At 49.8% G+C, this 11,739-nt stretch overlaps 1 pseudogene; it reads right to left on the bottom strand.

The window, feature by feature from the left end:
* Positions 1-553: 553 nt before the first annotated feature.
* On the bottom strand, positions 554-722 carry LOC144510937 (U2 spliceosomal RNA; annotated as a pseudogene).
* Positions 723-11,739: the final 11,017 nt, after the last annotated feature.

Below are 11,739 nucleotides of genomic sequence, written 5' to 3'. Positions count from 1 at the left end.
GCATACTTGAGACACTAATAAACAAACTTCAAGACTTATATTCAACATTTTTAAGAAAGACAATCCACATTTCAGGAAAAAAAACACAAATCACCTCAAAACCGGCAGACAAAAATCAATGAACATTTCAAAATTGAACGAAGCTGTTATTGCAGCTCCAGACCGAGAGGGTCGGACATTTCCAGATTAATCTCTCAGTTCGGGCCGCACTTCAGCCACAACTTATCATGCCTGCTGGAAAGATGCTTAAAAAGAGAGAGAATAAAATGACTAAAGCACAAACTAATGGAAGGAAACAGCTTCCAGACACCTCAACACCACATTCCCCATTAAAATGTGTCCAGATCTCTCAGCTTCATTATGTCTAGGAAAGAGGAAAGAGGGGTTCGTAAACTCAGATAAGCAAACAGTTTTTTTTTAGTTATATCCAATCAAAAACCAAACTGGTCCAATTAAAATCCCTATAAGGGAGACATTACAGATCCAAGCTGACAAGACAGGCTCCCCATTTCCTGTCTTGGACTCGATCAGCAAGATCCAAACTGATAGGAGCAGTCATTACACCCCCTCTAGTGCCAGATCTGAGCATCATCTTAGCCAAAAGGCTTAGATGGTGTTTTTAAAAATTGCTTCAAATGAAGCTTCAGTGAAACCTCATTGACTTCTATCAAGTGTGGGACCAGATACTACACTTGATCTTAGCCAGAAGGCCGAGAAGATAAGCAAACAGTTGCTTACACAATGGGCGGTGAGGTGTATAAAGGCTATAGCCCGGGTAAAGGAACAAGGAAGTGGCAAAAGGCAGGACTTTACCACTTTAATTTAATGGTAATATCAGTGTCACAGAGCACACTGTTTAGTAGTGGTGTGGTATCTTCTGGTGGAGTCAACTGCCCTCTGCTGGCACAATTACAAATTGTGTACAAATTACAAATTTAAGAACAGGATATGGCGCTCGACTCATTGATCAACAGTTCCAACGCGCCACAGCGAAAAACCGCACCGGCCTCCTCAGAAGACAAACACGGGACACAGTGGACAGAGTACCCTTTGTCGTCCAGTACTTCCCCGGAGCGGAGAAGCTACGGCATCTCCTCCGGAGCCTTCAACATGTCATTGATGAAGACGAACATCTCGCTAAGGCCATCCCCACACCCCCACTTCTTGCCTTCAAACAACCGCACAACCTCAAACAGACCATTGTCCGCAGCAAACTACCCAGCCTTCAGGAGAACAATGACCACGACACCACACAACCCTGCCACAGCAACCTTTGCAAGACGTGCCGGATCATCGACACAGATGCCATCATCTCACGTGAGAACACCATCCACCAGGTACACGGTACATACTCTTGCAACGTTGTCTACCTGATACGCTGCAGGAAAGGATGTCCCGAGGCATGGTACATTGGGGAAACTATGCAGACGCTGCGACAATGGATGAATGAACACCACTCGACAATCACCAGGCAAGACTGTTCTCTTCCTGTTGGGGAACACTTCAGCAGTCACGGGCATTCGGCCTCTGATATTCGGGTAAGCGTTCTCCAAGGCGGCCTTCGCGACACACGACGGCGCAGAGTCGCTGAGCAGAAACTGATAGCCAAGTTCCGCACACACGAGGACGGCCTCAACCGGGATATTGGGTTCATGTCACACTATTTGTAACCCCCACAGTTGCCTGGACCTGCAGAATTTCACTGGCTGTCTTGTCTGGAGACAATACACATCTTTTTAGCCTGTCTTGATGCTCTCTCCACTCACGTTGTTTTGTTTCTTAAAGACTTGATTAGTTGTAAGTATTCGCATTCCAACCATTATTCATGTAAATTGAGTTTGTGTCTTTATATGCTCTGTTTGTGAACAGAATTCCCACTCACCTGAAGAAGGGGCTTGGAGCTCCGAAAGCTTGTGTGGCTTTTGCTACCAAATAAACCTGTTGGACTTTAACCTGGTGTTGTTAAACTTCTTACGACATGATGCCCGATAAATCACACGGGAGGCAGGATGTACTCGGGAAATAAAGGCTTTTATTGCCAACAATAACAGAGCTACTATTTACAATATACAATCCCAGACTAAAGGGTCACCAGGCAGAGCAGTGACCTTTATACCTCTCCCAGGAGGCGGAGCCAACTGGGGTGTACCATAGGACTATATTAACAGGTAGAACAGCCCAACCCTAACCCCAACAGTAACATATCTACAGACTCATAGTACTGGCCAGACCATGGCTCAGCACTACCTGGTGGGAACCAACAATGGTTCACCACATTCACCCCTCCTTTGAAAACAAAGGCCGGCGGGGTACAAAACACAGAACAATTGTTCATCTGTCTATAAGTTCAAACGGTCTGGGGGACCGCACCATCGCTGTGACCTCCTCAACACCGGCGATGACACCAGTTCAGGCAATCGCGGTGACGTTCTCTTCAAGGCGGTGTCCAGCGACTCCTCCAGTGCCTCACGGGCCGGTAGACCACGAGGTGGTGACAATCCGCTGAACTCGGGCACGCCTTGAAGTGGCGACCATCTCCTGGACTCAGGCAAGCTGTACACGGGAGTAAGAGGGTTAAGTGGTGGTCCCGATACTGCCCACGCCGTGTCAGGAGGGGAAATAATGTTTGGGGGGTCCCTAACAGGGGGTGTGGGAGCGACAGAGGTTTCCAAGCCCCCTGCTGGCGCCAGATCTCGAATCGAGACCGTGTCCTCTCACCCGTCAGGATATGCCACGTAGGCATACTGAGGGTTGGCATGGAGGAGATGGACCTGTTCAACCAAAGGGTCGGACTTGCGGGTCCTAACATGCCGCCGCAGGAGGACAGGTCCTGAGTCCGTCAACCAAGACGGTAATGAGGTCCCAGAGGAAGACTTCCTAGGGAATGAAAACATTCTCTCATGAGGAGTAGCGTTGGTTGCCGTACACAGGAGTGAGCGTATGGAGTGGAGTGCATCAGGGAGTACCTCTTGCCAACTGGAGACTGGAAGACCTTTAGACCTCAACGCCAGTAAGACAGCCTTCCAGACTGTAGCATTCTCTCGTTCAACCTGTCCGTTACCCCGTGGGTTGTAGCTCGTGGTTCTACTAGAGGCAATCCCATATGAGAGCAGGTATTGCCTCAAGTCGTCGCTCATGAACGACGAGCCCCTATCGCTGTGGATATAACAGGGGTAACCGAACAGGGTGAAAAGATCACGAAATGCCTTGATAACCGTGGCAGCGGTCATATCAGAACAGGGAATGACAAAAGGGAATCGTGAGTACTCATCAACCACATTGAGGAAGTACACGTTCCGATCTGTCGAGCGAAGGGGGCCCTTAAAGTCCACACTCAGTCTTTCAAAGGGACGAGTGGCCTTAATGAGGTGTGCCCTATCAGGTCAGTAGAAGTGCGGTTTGCATTCCGCGCATACCCGGCAGCTTCTGGTTATGGACCTGACATCCTCCACCGAGTAGGGTAGATTCCGGGCCTTTATGAAGTGGAAGAGCCGAGTGACCCCCGGATGGCAGAGGTCATTGTGGAGAGCCTGTAATCGATTCTCCTGCACACTAGCGCATGTTCCACGCGACAGGGCGTCCGAGGGCTCGTTGAGCTTCCCTGGACGGTACATGATATCATAATTGTAGGTGGAGAGTTCGATTCTCCACCTCAAGATTTTATCATTCTTGATCTTACCCCGTAACGTGTTGTTGAACATGAACGCCACGGACCGCTGGTCCGTGAGCAGAGTGAACCGTTTTCCCGCCAAGTAATGGTGCCAATGCCGAACGGCCTCCACAATGGCCTGGGCCTCCTTTTCCACCGCCGAATGTCAAATTTCAGGGCCTTGAAGGGTGCGAGAGAAAAAGGCGACGGGCCTGCCCGCCTGGTTAAGTGTGGCGGCCAGGGCGAAATCAGATGCATCACTCTCCACCTGGAAGGGGATGGACTCATCGATAGCATGCATCGTGGCTTTCGCGATGTCGGCTTTTATTCCTGCAAAGGCTAAGCGAGCCTCTGTTGTTAGGGGAAAGGAGGTAGACTTGATGAGCAGACAGGCTTTGTCCGCGTAATTGGGAACCCACTGTGCGTAGTATGAGAAGAAGCCTAAACATCTTCTCAGTGCTTTGATGCTAGTGGGCAGGGGGAGTTCGAGGAGGGGACGCATATGGTCTGGATCAGGGCCAAGGACCCTGTTTTCCACCACGTATCCGAGGATAGCTAGGCGGCGCGTGCGAAATACACACTTCTCCCTGTTGTAGGTCAGATTCAGGCGAGATGCAGTGCGTAAGAATCTAAGAAGGTTAGCATCGTGGTCCTGCTGGTCATGGCCGCAGATGGTGACGTTATCCAGGTACGGGAAGGTAGCCCGCAGCCCGTTCTGGTCCACCATTCGGTCCATAGCACGCTGGAAGACCGAGACCCCATTCGTGACACCAAAAGGACATAAAAAATGGTACAGGCGACCATCCGCCTCAAAGGCCGTGTATTGTCAGTCCTCTGGGCGAATAAGGAGCTGGTAATAAGCAGATTTTAAGTCGATGGTGGAGAACACCCGGTACTGCGCAATCTGGTTGACCATGTCAGATATGCGCGGGAGGGGATACGCATCCAGCTGCGTGTATGTTAATGGTCTGACTATAGTCTATGACCATCCGGGGTTTGTTCCCATTCTTAACCACCATGACTTGCGCTCTCCAAGGACTAGCGCTAGGTTGGATGATCCCTTCCTTGAGGAGCCGCTGAACTTCAGATCGAATGAAGATCCGATCCTCAGCGCTGTAACGCCTGCTCTTTGTTGCGATGGGCTTGCAGCCTGGCACGAGATTCTGGAATAGGGAGGGTGTGGTAATCCTGAGCGTTGAGAGACTACATGTGGAGCGTGTGGGGCAATTTAGAGGCTGCGGGTCTCCCACTGAAAGCGGAGGGAGTGGCCCATCGTACTGCAGGGTTACACTCTTCAGGTGGACCATAAAATCTAGTCCTAGGAGTATCGGCGCGCAAAGGTGCGGTAACACAAGGAGCCTGAAGTTCTCGTACACCGTGCCCTGCACCGTCAGATTGACCACGCAGCTCCCTAGCACGGTGACAGACCGGGACCTTGACGCCATCGAAATTGTCTGCTTGACAGTCCGAATCTGGAGACCACACCGCTTCACGGTGTCAGGGTGAATGAAGCTCTCCGTGCTCCCACTGTCAAACAAACAATAAATCTGGCGTCTATTTACCTGTATGTCCATCATGGACTTGTCGAGTCTGTGAGGCTTGGCCTGGTCCAGGATGATCGACGCCACCATTGGTTCGTGGGTGCAACTGCAGGCAGCTGAGATGGTTGATGACGACCCCTGCTGGTCATTCGCGGTCGGTGCTGACCAAAATGGCTGCCCCCATAGGTCGCACGTGGACGATGGCGCCAAAACCTGCTGCCCCTGCAGGTCACACGTGTCTTGCGACTCCGTCGTTCGGAATGGCGACGTCCTGGAATCGCACGTGGTAGAAGACCTTGAAGATGCAGAAGACAAGGAGGCCGGCTCCGGGGAGTCACACGCCGCACTGCTGTTTCTGGATGGAGGTTTGGTCCGGCATACTTTGGAATAATGTCCCTTCTTGCCGCAGGCGGAGCACAACACCGCTTTAGCTGGACATCGCTGCCGAGGGTGTTTCACCCCCCCACAGAAGTAACACCGCGGGCCACCTGGAGATGCTGCCGTCGTCAGGTCCGAGGCTGGAAACGCAATCGCGCAGTTTTTCGGTCCCGCTGAATAAAGTGGAGTCTGTGGCTGCCCCTGCCACACTGTCTCCACGCGGTCGTCGGGGTACATCGCCAGACTTTTGGAGGCCGTTTCTAGAGCGTCAGCTAACTCTATGGTTTTAGTGAGATCGAGGTTACCTTGCTCCAACAGCCGAAGGCGGATGTACGACGAGCCGATTCCCGCCACGAACGCTTCTCGAACTAGGTCGTTCATGTACTGGGCTGCCGACACCGACTTGCAGTTGCAGGCTCTGGCTAGCTGCTGAGGTTCGCACGCGTACTGTTTCGTCGTTTCGCCGGGCTGCCGCCGTCGAGTGGCTAGAAGGTGTCAAGCATGGATCTCATTCGGCGGTTTGTTGTATCGCTTTTTGAGAAGCTCGAGGGCCCCTTTGTAGTCGGTGGCCCCACGGATCGCTAGGTATACAGCGTCGCTTAACCTCGCATGGAGGACCCGGAGTCTGTCGGCGTCGTCGGTGACCGCTGTGGAGGCGTCGAGGTAATCTTGGAAACACTTCAACCAGTGGTCGAAAGTGTTCGATGCTCCCGCCGCACGTGGGTCCAACGTAAGCCGTTCGGGTTTAAGCATTTGCTCCATGTTTTCTTTTGGTTTTTTTTCAAAAAAAAAGAATTTACTTGTTGGCAATAAAATTGATGCGCAATAAATCACACGGGAGGCAGGATGTACTCCGGAAATAAAGGTTTTTATTGCCAACAATAACAGAGCTACTATATACAATCCCAGACTAAAGGGTCACCAGGCAGAGCAGTGACCTTTATACCTCTCCCAGGAGGCGGAGCCAACTGGGGTGTACCATAGGACTATATTAACAGGTGGAACAGCCCAACCTTAACCCCAACAGTAACATATCTACAGACTCATAGTACTGGCCAGACCATGGCTCAGCACTACCTGGTGGGAACCAACAATGGTTCACCACACTACAATTACAAATAGCATGAGAGATTCATACCTTTTAGAATGTTGATGTGCCAGTGGACATGTGTTAATATTCTGATATGCTATTTTGACACTAGTGTTAAACAAACTCACTCCTCCAATAAAATAGCAATCAGAGAGAGGACTGTCAATTCAGGAGGTCAGTCTGAGAAAACCCACCATAATCGCGCACACATCCCACAAAACACCCAACACACATTGGGCAGTATTAGCAGGTGATGGGGGTCTGTTGGAGAGTCATTCAGAGCCTGTGTCACTTCCATTTTGGGGAAGGAGGACCCACCATAAAGTGGCGGGCAGCACACCATCCCCAGGGGCGACCCCAGGGGCAGATGAGCTGCCCATTAATCAGAGGCCAATGCTGGAAGCAGCACCAGCAGGAGAGGTGGGAGCTGCCAGCAATGAACCCACCGAAGATCCAGGATCAAGAAGGGACCCCAGGCCACTGGAGAGTGGAGGCAGTAAGGGATTGCGGCGTGGTGGTCACAGGGGAGCTTTCAGCGTCGTCCACCCTTCCCGAGGCTGCACCCCTCGATTAGGTGCTGGGTACCTGACAACAAGTGACCCCTTCCCACCACTCCAACAGCCTGGCGCTCCCCCCCCCCCACCACCCCCCATTTGTTAGGGTCTTGTACCTAGATACGGTGTGTTACATTGTAAATTCATCCCTTCACCAGCTACACACACCAACATTCACACACTCACACCAACACAGTCTGACACACAATCATATGCATAGTCACACACATTCATACACATCTACACACCCACATTGTCACGCACTCACACCCATCTACACAGACACACGTGCCCATACACACACATGCCTGTACACACACATGTCCATATACACACATATACTCACAGGACCACGCCTCTGCCACACACACAAGCACGCATCCTCACATTAGTTATACCACTGGAATCCTGCGTCACGTATTTGCCTTCCTCGGCTTGGGAATGTTGAGGCAGACCATAAGCCCTGACCACAGCTCCAGGTTTAATGAGCATTCAGCTATCCTAGGCTTGCCTTACCCCATTCAGAAAAGCAGAGAATGCTGAACACTTTTGGCTTATGTGTTGCTGCATTGACCAAGGAAACAGGAGAGAAACCCTGGACAAGTGATACTTTATTAGGCACTGACCTGGATTTTAAGATGGCAGAATTTGCCTTCCTGCCATCTGAAGTGTTGGTGGATAACTCATCCCCTCAGTTACTGCTTGCCACACAGCCATTTAACACTCCAACACGCATTAATTGGCTGGAGACAGGGCCTCTGCCCTGACTTGGATGGAGTGTGATTGGTCAGCAGTCTTCTAGTTCCTACAGCGAACAGGACTAGGGCTAAGTTTTGGAAGTCTAGGACCAGGTAAGTTTTGGGGGGTCTCAGACTGGGGTAGGGAGCTGAGGTCCAGGTGGAGTGGGCAGAAGGACCGGGGGTGTTGATGGAGAGGTCAGTAAGGGGAAGGGAGTACCTGCAGGGGCCAGTCCCTTCAGGGCTGGCGGAAGGGGGGTGGGGGGATGATGGGTGGACATGGGAGCAGGGTGCCTGTGTTAAAAGATGGCTGCTGTTAGTCACTTAAGGGCCTCAATTGGGGCAAGGGTGTGAGACATGGGTGTAAAATTGTGGAGAGAGCAGGGCAGACAGAAACCCAGTGGGATGGCCACCACCCGCTTACAAGCCTGCTGACAAGCGAATGTTTTGATTTGATTTGATTTATTATTGTCACATGTATTAGTATACAGTGAAAAGTATTGTTTCTTGTGCTGTGGTGATATAAAAAGGGTCTAGTTTTAAAGCTGATAAAATTGGATATCCTAAATTAAAGAATTGGGCATATTGAAATCAAACACAGTCAAACCTCAGGCAGGCCAATTGTACAAATACACAAACATGTCTGTGCCTGACCCATCAACCACCCATCAAAGGTCGTTGCACTCTACTGATACTTAGCAGGAGATCATCGCACCCCATTGAAATACACCAGCCTATTGTTAGAAGCCCAGATCGGACCAGACTTTCTGTCACCGAAAGTTCCTGCAGTTACATGTAGCAACAACATGGAGATGGACACCTGGGGGGCGGACCCTGGTGTCCTGTCAGGCAGACATCAAGAAACCCACTGGGTATTGGAACCACGATGTGGAGATGCCGGCGTTGGACTGGAGCCCGAAGGGGCTCCAAGCCCCTTGACTCACCTGAAGAAGGGGCTTGGAGCTCCGAAAGCTTGTGTGGCTTTTGCTACCAAATAAACCTGTTGGACTTTAACCTGGTGTTGTTAAACTTCTTACTGTGTTTACCCCAGTCCAACGCCGGCATCTCCACATCATGAAAGGCAAGCAGCCAGGGGGATAAAGGAACACATTTTCAGACAGACCAGCAGCGAAGACTTGACGGAGGAGGTGAACTTGACCATCCGGAAGACTGACCAGAGAAGGAAGGAAGGAAGAAGCTGCCATCGAGACTCACCTTCGTGACAATGGACCAGAGGGACTCAAAGAATCAAGCCTGCAGTTTAACCAAACCATCTTGCGGGTAGTATACTTGAATCTGGGGTATCCTCTTGTTTTATGTGGGTAATTTAAGGGTTAATAGTGTTATTATTAATAAACTTGTCGAACCTTTACTTGTGTTTGTCCTTTGTCCATCTTGCAAATAAGGGCACCGGGGAAAAACCTTGTAGTAAGCAAGCTGGTCGAAAGTATCTGAGAATTAACAGGTACAACAGTGCACTATACAGACAAAGCATACTGTTCATAGAGAAAGAAACGAGAGAGTGCAGAATGTAGTGTTACAGTCATAGCTAGGGTGTAGAGAAAGATCAACTTAAAGCGAAGTAGGTCCACTGAAAGTCTGGCAGCAGCAGGGAAGAAGCTGTTCTTGAGTCGGTTGGTATGTGTCCTCAGACTTTTGTATCTTTTTCCCAATGGAAGAAGGTGGAAGGGAGTATGTCCGGAGTCCGTGGGGTCCTTAATTATGCTGGCTGTTTTTCTGAGGCAGCGGGAAGTGTAGACAGTGTCAGTAGGTGGGAGGTTGGTTTGAGTGATAGACTGGGCTTCGTTCATGATCCTTTGTAGTTTCTTGGATAGAGCAGGAGCCATACCAAGCTGTGATACAACCAGAAAGAATGCTTTCTATGGTGCATCTGTAGAAGTTGGTGAGAGTCGTAGACATACCAAATTTCCTTACTCTTCTGAGAAAGTAGAGGCGTTGGCGAGCTTTCTTAACTATAGTGTCGGCATGGGGAGGGGGAGGCAGGACAGGTCGTTGGTGATCTGGACACCTAAAAACCTGAAGCTCTCGACCATTTTTTCCCACTGAACCGGCTGCCACATGTGCAGTGTGTTGCTGCATGATGAGGCTTCAGGCCCCAGGGGGCACAGGCACAACATTTCACCAACTGGATACAAACATTCCACAAACAACGGGGGATAACAATCCTGATTGCTTCCTCCCTGATTCGAATTCCCATTTATCTGCGTCGGATATGAATTTGGACAGGCATGCTGCTCCGATTAATGATATCCCCTCTTCCTGGGGAAAACCTTTGGGGATGTTTGAAGCGCCACAGAGCATGTCCAATCCCACCGATCACCCACTACTCATGTCAGCCGTGGCTCAGCGTGTTGCATGCCCACCTATCAGTCGTTGGGTCATGGATTTGAGCCCCACTCCAGTAAAAATCCAGGCTGGCATTCCGTGTGCTCCAGGGAGTGCTGCACTGTCAGGGGCACCACCCTCAGATGCAATGTCAAACCAAGGTCCTGCCTGCTCCCTCAGCTGGATGTGAATGAACATAGGGCACCATTCTGAAGGAAAACTGAAGACTTTTCCCTAATATTCTGGCCAATGATATTTATCCCTCAGCCTACGCCTTAAACAAATGATGTGATCATTGTTACATTTCTGTTTTTCGGCCAATTGGCTGCTGTGTTTCTAAAGTTTAAACGTTATTTATTACTGTCACAAGTAGGCTTACATTAACACTGTAATGAAGTTACTGTGAAAATCCCCTAGTCCTCACACTCTCATGCCTATTTGGGTACACTGAGGGAGAATTTAGCATGGCCAATGCACCTAATCAGCGCGTCTTTCAGAAAGTGAGAGGAAGCTAGAGCACCCGGAGGAAACCCTCGCAGGCACGGGGAGAATGTGCAGACTCCGCACAGACAGTGACCCAAACCGGGAATCGAACCCAGGTCCCTGATGCTATGAGGCAGCACTGTGCCACCACGCTGCCCACATAACAATGTAGCAGCACTTCGAAAAGTGTGTCATTGGCTGTAGAATGATTTGGGACACCGTGAAAGATGCTTCATAAACGCAGGTTCTTTCTCTGATGTTAAAAACTGGGACACTGAGTGAGTGCATTCAGAATATACACAGGCCACCAGATGGCAGCAAAGTGTGCAATTCACTGCACTCAATAATTGGCCCAATTTGCTGCCCACTAATAGTAGGATTAAACTGGACTCAGATCAGTGAATTTAACAAAACTTAACAGAGCGAAATCTGAAGGCTCCATCTGTGTGATGCATTAGCAGTCAGTATTTTTTGCCTGCCTGGCACTGCTGTGTAAAATGTATACTTTCTAATTTATTGTAAATTAGGACTGATGTCTTTATCATCTATTAAATTGTATCTATTTCCCCTAAAGGTAGAACAAAGATGGCGTGGTAATTATTTCATTAAAACAAATTAATGAAACAATTTGAAAGATGTTACTAGGGATTTGTATTTGAAAGAGAAGGCAACATGTGAGGGGAAAATGCACTGAGCAGAAAGCAGTGCCTGCTGATTGGAGGCAAGCGTGCAAAAACCTAGCTGTCAGCAAGTGTCTCATCCACCAAGGGCACCAACTGGCAATTCAGTGCACAGCAAGATCCCACAGATTATCTGTGCAAACGCCTGGGCTCCCTGCCAGCCACTGAAACCGTCACTCGGCATTTTCAACAGAGGAGAGAAAGTAGAATTAAAGTTAAAGTTTACTTACTAGTGTCACAAGTGGACTTACATTAACACTGCAATCAAGTTACTGTGAAAA

This window comes from Mustelus asterias, chromosome 23 (genome assembly GCF_964213995.1).
Source record: "Mustelus asterias chromosome 23, sMusAst1.hap1.1, whole genome shotgun sequence".
NCBI lineage: Eukaryota > Metazoa > Chordata > Chondrichthyes > Carcharhiniformes > Triakidae > Mustelus > Mustelus asterias.
Note: the sequence above shows the minus strand (reverse complement) of the source record. Positions and strands in the feature narration are given on the sequence as shown.